Source organism: Mustela putorius, unplaced genomic scaffold (genome assembly GCF_011764305.1).
Source record: "Mustela putorius furo isolate JIRA1106 unplaced genomic scaffold, ASM1176430v1.1 tig00000174_pilon_pilon_pilon, whole genome shotgun sequence".
NCBI classification, from domain to species: domain Eukaryota; kingdom Metazoa; phylum Chordata; class Mammalia; order Carnivora; family Mustelidae; genus Mustela; species Mustela putorius.
Genome location: NW_025421304.1, coordinates 24,541,871 through 24,559,814, shown reverse-complemented (window position 1 = coordinate 24,559,814; position 17,944 = coordinate 24,541,871).

Below are 17,944 nucleotides of genomic sequence, written 5' to 3'. Positions count from 1 at the left end.
ATATTTGTTAAATGAGAGTTGTGAAACGGTGGAATGCTAGCTCAATGAGAGAGAGAAACAGAAAGAGAGAATCAGGGTCACCAGTGTGGCTAGCTGGAGAATTACCATGTTAGTGGTCCAAACATCTCAACTAAGGGATGAGTAGTTGATCTATGTTTCTATGCATGTGTGTGTGTATGTGTGTGTGTACGCATACACCTTTCTGATTCCGCCTTGGTAGGCTAGTACAATATATCCAGAAACATCACAGAAACATTATTGAATATACAGGAACAAAGTCCTGTCAAGAGATAGGGATTTTAGATTCTGGTTCCAAAGGGACTGGTTGTTTGACCTCTGTTTATTTATCATCTCTCTGAGTTGCCTAATTTTCATTTGTAATAACGATACAACCATCTTCCAATGACTTGACTGAGTCCTCTTCTGGGCAAAACTAACCTAGATATCTAGTGAAAATAGAAGGCTCCATCTCAGTACTAGGGAACCTTCCAGTTTAACAGGAGAGAGACAGAGAAATATTTGAGAGAGAGAGAGTGAGCGAGCATGTGCACAAGTCGTGGGGAAGGGGGGCAGCAGTAGAGGGGGACTTCCTGCTGAGTAGGGAGCCTGACATGGGGCTTGATCCCAGGACCCTAAGATCATGACCTGACCTGACAGCTGATGCTTAACCAACTGAGCCACCCAGGTGCCCCAATAAATCTTTACAGTGACCAGGAAAATACCATTTTCAAGATGTGGATAAAGGAAGGAAACAACTTCATGGCACTGCTTGGGAACGTCAAGGATAGCTCTCCTGACAGGGCTGCTCTGAGAATTAAGCTAAAGGAAGAACTCTCCTCCTGCAGATAGAACAGCCGTAGACACCAACACTGGGGCTAAAGAAGACTTAGTGGAAATCCTACTCCACCTCTCCCTCACTGAAAGCAGACTTCCACTTAACTCTCTGGGACCACTTTCCTCATCCACAAAATGGAACTTAACGACCCCTCCTCTGTCACGTGGGGGTGGTATCAAGAGATACTATGCACAAAATACTTATTAAAAAATCCGACGCACAGTAGGTGCTCAGTAAATGGTAGCTGAACTTAATCGCTTTTCTTATGCTCCATTTCAATGACTGGCAGGTCAGGGAGTATGCTTTTTAATGGCTTCATATTTCTGTGGGGAATGGTTGGCATAACTACACCAAGGGGCAAAGTAAGACAGCTGAGTGTTGTCTTTTGATGTGTCTTTCCCAAGGCAATTCTCACAAGACTCCCGCATTATCAGTTTCCTTGCAATACCAGGAAATTACAGAATGCCATGGGGGTTTTGCAAGGGAAGCAGCCATGATGAACCTGGGGAGATGAGATGTATGCAGATTCCTGCCAGGGCTTATGCTGGGGCCTAGGAGAGGCAGTGTGGCAGGCCTTGTTCATTACCTCTAATAGCTTGAATGGACCACCCTGACCCCCTTGGGAAAAATGGAGAAGGGCTGAATGACATGGAGAACCACTGGAGTGTTTTTAGGCAGCAAGAAAGGAGAGAATCAGGCAGAGATGACAAGAGTGTGAATATCAAGCATCCAAGTAAATTTGTAAATTTCTAGGCTCAGATTTCTGAGTAACCATAGGAGGGACACTTAGGGCTTTAAATGATTCTATATTAAGAACAATCAGATCTCAAGCATCTATCAGTTCACTCACCATTCAAGACTCATCCCATTCATCCTCCCTCTAGGACACTTTCTCTAATCCTTCAGGTCAGACCAGCCCCTATTTCTTTCCCGAGTGACCCACTACCGATTCTGTGCCCTTTGCAGCCATCATATTGAGTGAGGAGGACGGGGACCTCCATCTCTGTCTCTCGTGGCCTTTCCAAATCTGTCCGCTCAGTGCAATCTCTTTCCCTGCCACTGGATAAATACAGCAAGCATCCAAATCTTTCTTACCAGTCTTAGCCCAGGCAAACAGTTCTCAGGTGAATTCCATTCCCCCCAAAGCAATCTCATTCTAGCAAGTATAATATCCAGCCCCACTAAGGCAATGTGAAGGAAGGAAATATCCCATCACTTCCACTAAGGCAAGCCAGAGAGACTCGCAGTTAACCCAATCTCTCTCTCTAAAAGTTGCCTTCTTTCATTTCATATCACTTTTGGTGTAACTGAATCGTTTAATAACTATCATCCCAATTTCCCAACTCTAAGATGTCTCTTGTCTTGAGATCTCAGCTGAAGTTCCTATTTTGACATTCCATTTTACCATAATCATTGATTAGTCGGAATAGCTCCGTGCCAAGGGGGACTATTTTAAGGGAATGCAGCATATGGATTAGCATGTACACTAGTTTCTTATTTCTTAAACTGAAGAGTACAAGATTTAATTCCTTTCAATGGTAATCACATTGAAAGAAAAAAGAAAACACAGGAGAGTGGGGTTCTAAATGAATAAAACTCTGCAAAGAGGTTTGAGAAATACTTCTAGAAATTTGTTAAATATACATTACAAAGTCTTCTAATTATTCTGTAATTGGCCAAGGCTATGGTATTCAAGCATGTTCCATACAATCAAAGGGAAATAGATATTTGGCTGATGGGCCAGACACACTCTTTAATCCTTTTAATAAGCATGCCCTCAGCAACAAAGCAACATAAATTTAAAAGCATCTCAGTAACATTGTATGAAAGGGATTGTAAAAGGAAAATAAATGTCAATTAAGTGCCTGGGATGGGAAAATATCGATACCACCTCTATTTAGTTTTCTATCTTAAACATGAGACTTTACACATAAAACACTGCATTTTAACCCATTAGCATATTCCTCAAGCATGAATCATGGGGTGTTTCAAGGACCTGGCATTCACTCTTGGGAAAAGAATCTTAGTTTTCTCTGTTTTTCAGACTAAACTGGGCACTGTTTTCTCTGTTGCCCCCATGCCTGGAAAAATATACTTAATAAACAGTTGTCAAAGAAATGGATAAATTTATGAGCACATAATTTATGGGCACAAAATCACTGTGGGCACAAAGTGATGCATACACAGAGACCCTGAACGCAAGAACCTTGGGTCTAAAGGAAAAGAGAAGCCAGGGTTTAAAAACGATGCAGAGACAAAGCGGACAAATTTAGAAAAGCCTCCCTGAAAAGAGTCTGCAGCTTGTCAAGCCTTCTCATTTCTTTTGGAGTTGGTCCTCGGGATTCTATCCTGTCCCTCAATCTGGGGCTTCAGTGCAGAAAGATCACTGAGGATGATCCCTACACCTGACTGACGAGGGACTGAATCATTCCTCCAAGGTCTTGCTTTGGAATGGGGAAAGGATGGTGGAAGAGGAGTGATTTGCTCTCCAGCTGTCAGCTCACCGAGAAGGAAGAATACAGACAGTGGAACACATGCCTCCAACACCATGACAGATGAAAATTGATCATCCACACGTTCGTTCGACCAATGTTAATTGAGCATCTACTGCATGCCAAACTTGGTTCTAGATTCTAGGGATACAGAGTGAACAAAAGCAGACACAGAGAGTCCTTGCAGTTAGCAGGTTTTAGTCTAGTGGAGAAAATAGGCACTAAGTGAAGAAGTAATGAATAAATAAAATAAACAAAGTGAATGTAAAGTTGCAACTAAGACACATGCTCTAAAATTAATTTTTAAACTACTAAGAGAATGGGTGGCTTTAAATTAGCCAGAGACAGTAGGCAGTGTCAGGAGGTGAATTTCCTGATCCCAAATCTGAACTATTTCTAGGCCACAATGTAGCAAAATTGGTAGTCCCCTGCATGGTCTCTATTTTCTTTATTTTTCTTTTCCCTTTATAAGATCTTCCTATCCCCATTCACCTAATCCATCCACTGGTTCTGAGTAAAATTTTCTTTTCTTTTTTTTTTTTTTAACCATTCGTGCCACATGTTGTAATGCTTGTGATTTCATTTCACAGAAACGCCATAAGGTAGAGATGAGAAAGCACAGGGGACTCGGGTCTTAATTTGAAACCTAGGTCTATCTCTTACCTCCTGTGTGTCTTTGGCAAAATTGCTAAACCTCTCTGTGTCCCTTTCCTTACTTAAAATCACTTTTTTTTTTAATAATGGAATTTTATTGTGTAAGTCACATAAAAGCAACTTCAAACAGAATTCTGAAAACTAAAAAGGGAATCCACCATCTCCTCTCTCTCGTGTTTCTGTCATAGCTCTTTGCTACGAGCTTTTTGCTATACCTCTTTGCTTCCCATCCTCATAGGTGTAGAATGCCCTTGCACAGATACCTGAAGTATCATCTCAGTATACCTGGACTTTGGAATTCTAGGTCCAATGTTTCTCAGTAATTTGCACAATTAACATCCATGTGCCTTTTAAGTCTTTCTAAAGTTTGCGTTTTTATAGAGGAAAAACAAGTCCAGAATCTACATGTTGAGATAGTGAGTTCCCTAGGACATGTCCCTAGAAAGCCAAGACAGTGACCTGGCTCTGCCTGCATCCCTGAGGTGCATGGAGAGGGGAAGGCACTCTAGAGGAGGTTTCAGTGCTACAGGAAGGACATAGAGACAGGCCAGAGGGCACGAATGGGGATTTCAACTCCAGATTGATCTAGGATTCTTCCCTGATTTTGCCTTTGCTCTCTGAAGTGGTGAGAAGGGAGGGAGGATTTGACTTTTTAAGGAAGAGGGAGGGAAAAGCAAGCAAAAGAGCAAGAGAGACAGATAAGCTGGTGGGGTGGGGCGGATGTGGGGGCAGAGATTTAGGAGATCAGCCACACAGCCCCGTAAGAAAATGGGGAAGGGCAGTTTCTGGGCTGGGGTGTGTGTGAAAAGCAGGATCTGCAGAGCTGGCCTCACTCCCTGGGATAACTGGAGCCTCATGTGGCTATTTCAGGTCTTTCTTCCATTGAGAATTGTTTTATTCATTGACAGGAAATCCCATAATTAGCTTCTCAGGTTTTTTTTTTTTTTAATTTTTTATTTTTTATAAACATATATTTTTATCCCCAGGGGTACAGGTCTGTGAATCACCAGGTTTACACACTTCACAGCACTCACCAAATCACATACCCTCCCCAATGTCCATAATCCCACTAGCATTTAATATGAAAATTGGAAATTGGAGTTTAAATTAAATTTGACCTTTGAAAAAACAGCAATGATATCCTATTTCAAACCAATACATTATTGCTAAGAGCAACGTGAAGAAGTCATAAACACATTAACAGAAAAATGAATTACACGTGAATACACATATGTGGGAAATTTACAAATATGTAATATTTATCATCGTATGGTGGGGTACTGACAATTTTATTCTATGTTTGTATGCTGTTGATACTGTTTTTATATATAGTATGATTTTATTTGTAAACTTGGGAAGTGCTATGTATACCCACACACACACGCACACACATATAGGTTATTTTTTCTTTTTCTATTTGACATTATATTGAGAGAATTTTCCTCTGACATTAAATATTCTTTGAGCATAATATCCCTAATTGATGAATTTAGATGCATTATTCTTTATTGAAACATTCACTGAATCATTTCCTGTTGTCAGGGATTTACATTATTACCAGCAGTTCTTTACTATAGGCAACACTGTGTTGAATAGTCTTGTGCATGTGACTTTGCCTGCAATTCATTCTTTGGATAAATTCCAAACAGTGAGATTAGTCAATCAAAAAATATGGGTATTTCTCTTGATACTTGATGTTAAATTATTTTTTTGCAAAAATTTATATTTCTATCAGAAACATATGAGTATCATCTCCTGGGACCCTTGCCCACCCTGGGGGTATGTGTGTGTGTGTGCGCACGCGCGGAGTTTGTGTGTGTGTGTGTGTGTGTGTAAAGCATTACCAATTTAATTCTTCCAGTAATATATCTTATTAGCAGGCTAATTCTCATTGTTCTTATGTATTTTTTACCATTTGTACAGTGTTTTTTTTCCTTTTGTGAATTTCCTGTTAATTCTCCATGCTCATTTGTGAGATATCTTCATTTACTTTCTTTCTCTGCCCATATCATTTATATTCTACCAGCTTTCAAACGGATTGTTAAGTAACTTGCAGCAAAAGACAAAGATGCAATCAAAACATTAAAATCAAGCCAAACAAATCACGCCTCACACATGCCAGAGGAATACTGCAATTTAATAAACATTATCACCTGCATCCTCCTATTCAAACGTCACCAGCTATCTGGGAAGTCTGGGAAGTACAACCCTCCTTATATCGATGGAGGAACTATGACTCCAAGAGAGGAAGTGCTGGTGCTGGGGTGGATAGCTGATGGCGGCCAGCAACAGAACTGTCACCACAGTGGACTTCATCTCAAACTTAGGCTGTCAGTTTATTCATCCCATAGCTCTTTATTGAGGACCTGCTATATGCCACACACTGTTCCTGGCACTGAGGATACAGCAGGACACGAAAGAGAGAAAGTATTGCTTTAAATTTTAGAGGGGATGGAGGATAGGCAACAAGCAAAGATATGTATTTTGTTAAGAGGATGAGGGCCAGGAAGAGAAATAAAGGAGTGTGGGTAGGAGTAAGAGGCTCAGGGTGGCGGATGCAGGCATTATTGCTTATTATGGGATCTTATCTCTCCCTCTAGTGTGTGCAAGATCTCCAAGTGTTAAGATTCTCCTGAGCAACCAGGCAAGTGCTCTTTAAATGAAGACAGGAGAGAGCTAAGGGGCTGCAGACCACTGCCACACCTCACCCCTCCCCGGTGTCACGCAGCTAAAATGTATTCAGAAGTCAGAAGTGAAATTGTGCAAATCTATCATCGACACTGCCTTCAAGGTTACCTCCAGGGGAGCTAAATGCGCGCCTCTGGTGGGGGGACAGAACTTCTAGGGGAGTTGTAACTGACAGCAGCTGCTTCTGCAGGAAACCCAAAGAGAGCACAGCGGAGGAAGAGGCGGCGGCAGAGGACCTACTGGCCTCTTGGAGGGTTCAATGTCGTTTCTTGGACACAACAAATAGCTTTCCTCTCTTCCACATGAAGCAACGGTCTCTCTGATTGATTTTTCCTTGATTGTGTAACTCTGATTACAAGCACGACCAAGGGAATCCCAAGGCATTACTGCAAAGCTCAGGAGTCTCTGAAGAACCAGACAGTTGGTTCCACAAAAATCCCAATTCCTAGCATGAAACTGGAGAATGAAAGCCAAAGGTGCAAGAAAAGGAATGTGCATTCACGTCACATAGCTGCGGCTGGAGTCCAGAGCTGAGTCTGGAGGCTGCGAGATCACGTTCTGAGGTGCTGATTGGCTTCATAATGACAGCTCAGTCTCAGAGGGCAGTGAAGCTAATCTCCATGGTCAAAGACAATGGTAACCCCCAGGAGACCTGAAAGGCTGTCTGGTGTTCTTGTAAGACACCAGGTAGCCATCTGGTCCTTACCATGCAGACCACGTAAGTAGACAGGACATTCACTAAACCTTTCTAGGTCTGACCCACGAAAAACAAGAATTTTCTTTTAATTAAATGAAAAAGAAGTTGCTTTTTAAATTGTAGTTAAAAAAAAAAGAGATCCACCCTCTTTAGCAAATTTTCATGTGCACAGTACAGTACTGTTACGGACAAGCACTATTTTGTATAGCATTCTCTCTGGAACCTTTTTAATCTTGCACAACTGAAACTTTAAATGCTTTGAACAGCAACTCCGTATTTCGTTCTCCCCCTTGTCCTAGCATGATTCCACTTATATGAGGTATCTAAAGCAGCCAAACTCATAAAAGCAGAAAGCAAATTAATCTAGGTTTTGAAGTTTCTAAGTTTTATTTCCACGCTCAGATATTTTAAGAGGCAACCAACTTAAATGAAGAGACAGTGCATGTCCAGCTTGGAACAGGGAGCACTGCAGAAATACACATTACTTACTGGGAAGGAAGGAAGAGCTTCCATGAGAACACCATAACAGCCACCACACTCATCCTTAGTGGTGAGCTCAAAGGTCTCTCTCAGAGAGGATAACAAGTCATGGCCCTAAGTTTGCACACTTAACAAGACGGAAAGACTAAGTGGTACCTGCACGGGCCATAAGAACCCTCAGCTCACCGTCTCCCACCCAATGGCAGCCTTGCAATCTGTAACCCCGTCTTTTCCGGGGCTGTGACCCGTTTGACAGTGGCTCGTGCGTCCGTGTACGTGCACGGGTGAGTGCGCGCGCGTGGGGCCTGGGGAAGGGTGCGCCAAAAGTCTAGGACGCCTGGGTGGCTCAGTGGGTTAAAGCCACTGCTTTCTGCTCTGGTTATGATCCCAGTGTCCTGGGATGGAGCCCTGCATAGGGCTCTCTGCTCAGCAGGGAGCCTGCTTCCCCACCCCTCTCTCTCTGCCTACTTGTGATCTCTGTCTGGCAAATAAGATCTTAAAAAAAAAAAAGTCTATTTAGTGAGGCCTCCTGTGTTCAATTAAGGCTGCCATACTTGCATATTCACTTATTTTATTCATTTGGGTATCAAACGACCCTGCAAGACATTGTGCTGGGGACATAATGCCAAATAAGTCATACGAATCCCCTGCCCTGATGAAATTTTCACTGAGATGGGAAAGCCAATAATAGGGCAGTCATTTTAAAATAAGATCCATCTTGTACTCAAGAAATGCATGGTGTTGTGGGAATGGTGATGGGTAATGGGAATGCCTGGGGTTATGTGGGGCCCAAGAAAAGATCTCTGAATGGGGGATGTTTAACCTGCTGCTCGAATGGGTTGTGTGTGTGCCTGTGTGAGTGTATGAGAGACACAGACAGAAAGAGAAAGAGAGACAGAGGGACAGCCCATGTGCTTGAGTAAAGCCAGAACACAGCCCCTATTTCCCATGAAAACTCCCTGGCCAGGGTCCTGCTAAGCTGTTTGCTTAGCACAGGGCAGCACGGAGGCCCCTTCCTCCAGGTGTCCCTGACCTCACTCTTATTGTGGAAATCTCACACTTCAAAACATTGGACTGCTCCAGCCAGATTGTTATCTACATCAAAGAGAAGGAAAAGCTGAAAAGGATGAAGGGTGGACTGAAAAGCATGAACATGGATGTTGAGTGAATGCAGATGGTCAGTGGGGAGCTTCCCTCCAGGACTGTTCTGTTTGTTTGTGAAAAGAGATAGGGGCTAATCCTGACTGCCAATCCCTCAATAAGCACCAGACAGGGCTGAACCCAGCATTCCCGTCTGTCTATAAAGCCCAACTCTCATGTGTCTGCTGGGCTTTGGTTCCTGGACACTTCTCTGTTTGTTTTTTAATATCAAGACACGATACACTATAATATTATAGACCATACTAAATGGTTGCTTACATTTTCTGTTTTAAACCTCACAGCATTTATGTTGGAGGTGCACACCCCTATATATTGCACAAGAAGAAAATCAGAGTTAGGAAGGTGAGTTCCATATCCAATGTTCCACAAGCCTTGCCAAGTATAAGAACCCAGATTCTACCCTATACCCTACACCATACTGGAATGCCAAAGCTTCCAAAGGAAAATGTAAAGAAATAACCCGGAGATTTAATCAGCACAGTGATGCATTTCTTTCCAATCTTTTTTTTTCCTTTTTGCTTAATTTTTTTAAAAAAAAGTTGATAGGTTTGAGCGTGAATAGAATTTTGCATCCTGCTTTTTTCTTAAAAATTGTAATATCATGAACATATCAGCATCAGAAACTCTTGGTAACCACAACTATATATGGTTTTATAGTCTGTGCAGTATTGATAAATAGCATGGATACGTATACCATCATTTATTCAGCCCACTAAGCTCTGGGTACATGTTTGGGTTCTTTCCCTTATTGTTTTTATTGCTTTGGGACTCTAAGTAATGCAGCCATAAGCTTCTTTCTATATACACTATACTTCACTTATCAGAGTCCAAAAATAGTAACATGTTAAATGTCTTGAAGTGATTTTAAAGCAGGACCTGATCCCCTTCTTAATAAGAACCACATCTTAGTAATCATTTCCTCCAGTGAGAAAAATACTAGTACCTAGTTTATATGTTTTATAATTGTTAGAGGATTAGTGTGCACGCGTGTGTGTGTTTGCAAACATGTGTGTGGCAGGGTGTGCATCTGACGCATGAGGAAACTGTGTATTGTTAACTGCTATGATGACAAAGTTGATCATGGTGATCCGAGGCTCTCCCTGGCTCTCCCTGCCTCCCCAAGCTCCACTCTGCTTTCCCCAGCGTGTGATGGAAAAGATAGACCTCTGTATCAGACACTGCACACATCAGCTTCTTGACTCCTCACTGCAGCTCTGCAAGGAAGAGCTTTAGAAGAAAACAGAGCTCAAAATGAAGCGATGGCTCCAAGATTATACAGCCAGGAAATATGAAGCTGAAGTCACACACAGGGATCAGAAGCCCACTTCTCTTCCAGCGCATCCTAGCGCCTTTCTGAGAGACCCCGTTCCCCGCCCCCCGCCATGTCTTAACAAAGCTTTAATGCCGGAGTTGCCTGTATGAGCCTGTAGTGAATATAATATAAACATATATTTCCCTCTTTCTGTGACAAGTCTGACATAATTCTTTCTGGAGGCTTTTCCTACACATCTTCATCACACGTCAAGGATGTTTCCTCTTGGCACCCTGCGTTTTTGGCTTTCCTACACCTCAGATGTCCCCCACCCCCACTTCACACTTCACATTTTCTCTGCATCCTGCTAAGCTTGGCTGTGGTTTATGGGGAGGGAGGTTAAGCCGAGAGGCGCCAGGCACTGCTTCAATTACACTTAGCCTGTTCCAAGGGCTTTAATCATGACCTCTTTCTCAATGGATCCTTTCAGAAAGGCCGGGGGAGGGGGCGGGTTGGAGAACAGGCAATTGGAAACCCTAGTAGTAATCAGGGTCCCAGACCTCCAACTCCTCGAAGAAACACAGCGGGGCCTACGATTCATTAAAGGAGAAAGAAAACTGGAAAAGTCTAGCCATTCCTGTTGGAACCATGTGTACTGGGGGCAGGGTAGACAGTAGACCCAGATCATAAACAATAAAAGGAAAGAGTAGGTGATAATAATGAGTCTGTGGTTTTAATTAGGAGGTCTCTTGGGCCAGATGTTCACTGACAAAGAATGAAGACCCCTCCTGAGATACGTAATGAAACTCAGACCCCTTTGGCTGGGGAAGGGGTTGGGGATGCTGGGAATGGATGCACTGTAGGTTTTCAGGCCTAGAGCCTGAAGCTTCTGTGATGGGGGACTGGAAGCGGGCGCGTGTGACTTCGGTGGAGACCACTCTCTAACCCTGCTGGCTGAGGCATGTGTAGTCTCTCCTGAGCAACCCATTCAACAGAGCACTCCTGCTTCTGATTAATAGAAGGAGGACAGCCAGGCGACCTGAATCCCTGCCTGGGCTGGGCTGTCTGAGGAATCTGGGCCTCTGGGCACTGTCTGGGTCTCATTGTCATGAGAAAAGACTGGGTGAAAACATCTCCGGCATCTTTCTTGGCATTTCCAGCCATCAGGCCCCTGACCTGAGTAGGGTCTGACACATGGCTGGCTTTCACCATGTAAAGAGGGGGTGAGCTACAAGTATAATTTTGCCAACCTTCTCATTTCCCAGACATCTACCTGTACATTAATTTCTTTGCCTAGGCCAGATAATTATTGCAGTATGACCTACCAGCTATTAAGTGCCAAACTCCTAAATGAAGAAACATGGAGATGGACATCTGCCCAGAGGGGGTGAATGAAGAAAAGACAGTCATTGTAACAGTAGCTAACATCCATGGGGCACTTTCTAAGCAGTTTCCATGGCGTATCCCATTAAAGTCCCAGGAGAATGCTGTGAGGTAGTTCTAGCCAATCTCGTTTTTACAGAGAAGAAAACTGAAGCTCGAATAATTTATGGAATGTGCCCAAGCTCACACCAGTAGTGAGTGGCCGAGCTGGGATTTGATCCCAGGCAGAATATGTTCAGAGACTGGTCTCTAAGTTCTCATAAAAATAACTGAAGAAGAATAGTATCAAAGGAAGGCAAGATTTGGGGGCACAAAGAACATGGGGGCTGGAGGCAGAAAAAAATTACTTTCCTCTGGGCCACAGGTCAACAAACTGGTTCTGCATTTTACACTTTGCAGGCCACATGGTCTCTGTTCCTACTCTACTCTGCTGCTGTAGCATAAAAGCAGTCATGGAGAAGATATAAATGAATGTGTGTGTGACCATGTTCCATGATATCTTTATTTACAAAAATACATGGATTTGACCTATGAGATAGAGTCAACCCCTGCTCTAGGTCATCATCAGAAATTGAGACATGGAGAGGTTCTGCGAGAATATATAATTCAATGCCCTCATTTAGATATGACCACCTTGAGGTTCCTAGAATCCAGGGATTGAGTACTGTCAGAACCAGTACTTTGTTCATCCATTAATGAGCTTGCCCAGATTCTATGGCTGGCGAGAACTGGACTTGAACCCATGTAAGTCTAATCATGAAATCTGTATCATTGCCTACTGAATTCCATTGACTCCATTAATATTAACTGAAATGAATGTCTGAATGGACACTTCTCTAGCAAGTTCCAGTGTTGCGTAGAGTTCTTCTGTTGTGAACCATACCCTTGTCCTCTTCCCGCTAACCTTGTGACCTTAGAGAGGGATTAGCTTCTCTGAGAGTCAGCATTATCCTATTGTTACCAGGTGTGTTAGGATGATCAACATCTCTATCCAAATAGACCTTGCTCTGATTACAGGCTCTGCGATGTATAGCTCTGAGATCTTAAGCAATGTCACACTCCCCTAGAGATGCCAACCATTGCCCCCTACTCACATCCTGTAGGGATACCCCCACCACCAGCCACAATCTGCACACCTGGCAGACCAACGCCCCTCACAGGAATGACTTCACACATCTCACTGTTCACTGGACTTGATCTAAGGTGAAGGCGAAACATTCTAAAATAAACCAGTTAAGTGTCTCTTTCCCTAAAACCTGCACTAAGGAGGCATACTCTGAGTTGCCAGGTGAATTCTACTAAGGGAGGTCAGGAGTGTAAGGACCCGGAAACTCTGTTCATACCAAGGACTTCTGTAGTTTAATTTTTCTTTTTTGAATCTTCTATATATTGGACCAGTTTGGTTATAATTCTGCTTTTAGGAGAAAATGTGTCCTAAGACTTCCCATCTGTAATTCAAAGATAACTGGTACATAATTACAAAGTTTGTCCTGGTAACAGCTAATGAAAAGCAGAGATCTGACACATGCACATGAGAAAAAAAAAAAAAATGTTAGGTCCGTTCTTGCTATTTCTTTCCTGAAACAGTGATTCAAAAATCTGATTTCAAGAAAAGAAGTGCAACAGCTATATTGCAATCATGGGTCCATGCACACTTATGAATAGGAAGAGATATGGTGAAAGCTATCCTTGACCAACCACTGACATGGCCTACAAAACCTCCTGGCAGCCTCATTGGTAGACTCCTTTCCAGTTCGTACCTAGATACTTCCATGGGGAGTGGGTGGAAACTCTTCTCCAGCATGGTGTCTGACTCCATTGCTACATGACTTTCACTGTTAGGTCCTTGTTTAATTGTCATGTGCTACATACTGGCAACCTTTTTATTAGTAACATGGTACACCTAACCTCCCTGCAATTTTTACCACTGGTCCTCTGAGTTTTGGAGCCATAGGGAAGGAAGCACATGGGCATTGCAACTAAGTTTAGTTGCTTGTTGCAAGCCACATGTACCAGGGTGTTCAAGGAGAATCTGCAAATACATATGCAAATATATAAAGAGGCCTCATGTTGGAATGGTAAAACCATGAAGGTTTACATTATCTATTTTCAAATGTTTCACACTTGGTCAAATGTCTCTTATAATTTTAATAATGGAGATACTTTAAGATTGAAACATTTGAAGATGGGTTTTTTTCCATGCCCTATCTTTCTTATGCTATTTATTCCTCAGTCAAAACATGTCCAAGTCCTGCCATTGTCTCTCATGAGATATAATTTCCATCTTTGGGTTTCATCCAGTTTATCAACATCTTTTTAAAACATGGAATTCAGAAAAAAAATGCCATAGTCAAACTGTGAGCTGACCAGGGTTATCACTTTTGTTTATTTTTCTACCTGCCTTGCACTAATCAAGAAGATATGGGAGAGTGTAGCTCCCCCAAACCCACGCCCTCATCCTGTGACTCCAATGGGTTGTACCAATAGATAAATAACAATTTGTAAAAACAGAGAACAGCCTTAACTTTAACAACCACCCAGGAAGTCTACGCCAATGGCACAACAATAACTTCATTTCCCACTAGACCTCATTGTCCTCAAGACCTGTCTTCCTCAAATCATCTCCTTATGTCTCATTCTGCTTGATGAATCTGTAACTTATATTTTCTCATAGGATTTGGTACTGGTTATTGCTTGGATACCAGGTAGTAGTAGTATCCTGGGACTTCCTGAGCTTTTTTTAACCCAAATTTCTAGTTTCTTAATTTGAAGTCTTTTTTTCTTTTGGTAACACTCTGGAATAGATTATAACTTTTTTGATATCAGGTTTGCCATGTTTGGTTATGAAAGCTGCCAGTTTCCATGTCCTAAAGTGGGTATTCTAATGAAGGCCTAACACAACTATAAGAAAGTCACCAATCTAAATAGGACTTCTTGGCAGAAGCTAGTCCCATCACAGAGATAGGGATGGGCTGGGACATTGGTGGATGAGTGCTTGTTTGTTGACTATGGCCCAGGAGGGAGGGTATGCATTTGGACGGCATATTTCTGAAAGGCTGGTTTCTTTAGGACCTAGGGTCATCCACGGTACCTGCTGAGAAGTCAGTGGGTAAGGAACTCCAGAAGACACGAGAAAAGTTTGCCTCAACGCATGTTGTCATGTTTTGCTTCCTTGCCTCTTTGCATCTCACCGCCTGCAGCCACTGAACTGGAGGGAGTCAGGCTGAGCCATGTGAAAAATTATTTCACTAGGATTTGTTTTCATTGAAGACAGGCAAATCTCATAACGTCTATCTCAGAAGATTCCTGAAGGGTTATTCCTCTGTTCCCAAAACTAGTGCTTTAATTGAAAGGGACTGGAAGAGACCAGAAAACATCCAGAGGCTGGTCTCAGGGGCTACTTCAAAGGACAAAAGCATGGTGTAGGACCATGGTTCATAGACTTTAGTGTGGATCCAAATCCCATGGAGGACTTCTGAAACTCAGATCCCAGGGTATTCTGAATGTCCATGGGTCTGCCTTTATAACAAACTCTCAGGAGATTCTGATACAATTGGTATCCTCCCAGTATAAAGGGAGGAGAAGGTTCAGAATCAATGTCACATAAGCTCAAGACCCACTGTTGGCACTTAGAACCATGTGGTCTTAGCCACGTCATCTTGCCTCTTCGAGTTAAAGAGTATTATTGTTGCTACTGCTGCCTATAAAATGTTGAAACTAGTCCTTACTTCAAAATACTATCCAAAGGAATTGATCAGATAATGTGTGTCAGAGATAGCTGTACACAGAGCAGGTCATTAGGTTCTTTGTGTCCTCCCATACCTGCACAGGTGGGGCACAAGGAAATGATGCTACCACTTCATGTCACAACCACTTCCCCTGACTTTTTACTTAACAGAACTTCTTACCATGACCTTCATAAGCTCAAATGTCCACCACAGCAAAGAGCACTCAAAGCCACTAGCCTGGCCAGTGGAGACAGGATGTCCCTGTTGTCTCGACATCTGGCCTCTCCAACATAAGCCTCTAATTTTCTGTGGCTCTCTGCTGGCCTCCCTTCAATGTGGGAGAGTGGTGTGGATAACAAGCCCCATCTGTGAGGCAGCTGAGTCCCAGAGGCCCCCCTTCTCCAAGCCTTTGAAGAATCCATCCGCCTTCTGCCTGGAGGTCTCCCATTGTGGCCAGCACCTCTGTTCTCTATTAACAGTGGAGAGAGCATCCATATATTAAAAGAAGGAAGCAAATTAATGTCCTATTCTGGGATATGCTGAAGCTTACCAGGATGGAGGAGGCTGCAGCAGACAACAGTGTCTTGGACACAGACTCTACTGAAGTTGCATCCAGATTGACACTCATTTCTCCCATCACTGTGGAGCAGGCGGCGCAATGAATGAAAAAACGTATGATCTGGAGTGAAATAGTGGGGTCTGAATACAAGCTCTACCAAATGGCCTTGATCCCAAGCCTTAAGGCCAGGTGGAAAAGTTCCAACAAGGTCCACAGAGACCTTTGAGAAAGATCTCCACCCTAAATAAACCTAAGATTATTTTTAAAAACAGAAAGAGATAATTAAGAAAATGAGTCTAGTTTATTTTAAGATATTAAAACCAACTGACCATTCTAGACTTACAGGCTTGGGCACTTCAACGGTGAAGCCCATGAGTTGATTTTCTTTTCTAATCTTTACATTTATCTGTAAAATGATGATCTCCAAATCCCTAGGAAGCTTACCTGAAATCCTTTCTGAAGCCACACCAATGGTATTATGAGTTATTTCCATATGAATGGTTCTGGGTGGATTTTGCCTGAATTCCAGGACTTTGGTTGCATTCTATACCTTCAAAAATTGCTGAATGGGGCAAAAACATAAATGGTGCTGACCTTTCAGACTGTTACTAAGCAATGAGCTTCTGCTGCTTACTATTTTTGTGAGTTTGGGTATATTGTTTAATCTTGCTGAGTCAGTTTCCCCAAATGTAAAATGGGGATCATATCAATCCCTGAAAGTTGTGGTAAGGATTGTTTTAAGAGAGATATTTCTGGTAAGCAGAAGATGCCTAAAACTTACTTTCGGTAAACTCCTTCCCCTGCCAACAGCTTCCTTGAATATGAGTTCTTTTCCAAGTATGAAGTATAGGTGAGCTCTTTCAAAGCTATACGATCTAATTCTGTTTTAAACAAGAGAAAATTATTCATGCTAATGCTCTGTTTAGGAAGTGGTTACAGCAATGGTGTGCTGGTAAATGTTTGGCAACTGGTTTTCTGTGGAGTGAACGGGTGATCTGTCATTTTACAGATGAATTCTGTAGCGTGATACTTCCACCACGGCCCCTTCTGAGCAACTAAGGAGATATCGCTGATCACAGAGCTGGAAAGAAATAGGCACAGTTGGCTCTTCCAAGGTAGTGAGGGTTAGCGTATACCAAAGGGTTCTGGGGTGAAGAGCGGATCATTGCAAGGTAGTGATGGGAAAAGGCAAGAATGAGGGAAAAGCAGAGACAAAGAGGAAGTAACAGACAAAAAAGAAAGAAAAGGAAGAAAGCAGGAAAAACAGAAAGGGAAAGGAAGAACTACAGACCTTCAATACCAACCTTTCAATTCTTCCATTTCATTTTTACAGAAAGGGAAACTGAGGACTAGAGAGGAGAAATAACCCTCCTAGGGTCACCAGTGGTGGACTCGGGACAGCAAGCCAAGAACTTAATACTTGTGCCCAAAGATCAAGCATTCCAGAAGGGAGCTAGAATTAATGAGTATAACTAAACAAAGAACATGATAATTTGGTAAAATGGTGACTTCCCTGGAAAGGCTCCATCACTCAGTCACTTCCAACTCTGCTAGGCAAAAAGAGGTAAAGACTGGTCTTTGGGATCAGCCTATGTGGGTGGAAAAGGGAGCCTGACCTGCACCTAATGTTTCCAGCCCCTAAAGTCTGGAGTTCTGTGACCATTTGGTACTTAGCTGTCACACAGAAACTGGCAGTACGAACCTGTAGCTACAAGCAATGAACATGCACAGTCTTGGGAGAATTGCTGAGAAATCTGGCAGAATTGCTCTGTGATTTCTCCCTCTAGCATTTGTTTTGCAAAGGGAATAATTTCTGTTGTGTTTCAGGTTTTATTCCTTGTGATGTCAACATGCATTTAGACCAGATGTTCCAACCATCTTAGGAAATTCAGAGCTGCAGATCCTTCTTTCCCAAATTGAAAAGCTCAGCATTCCAGTTAATGACACCAGACTCCTGTCTGTCATGATGGTGTGCAATTATTTTGAGACTGAGAGGAAGAACTTAGTTTTCGGTA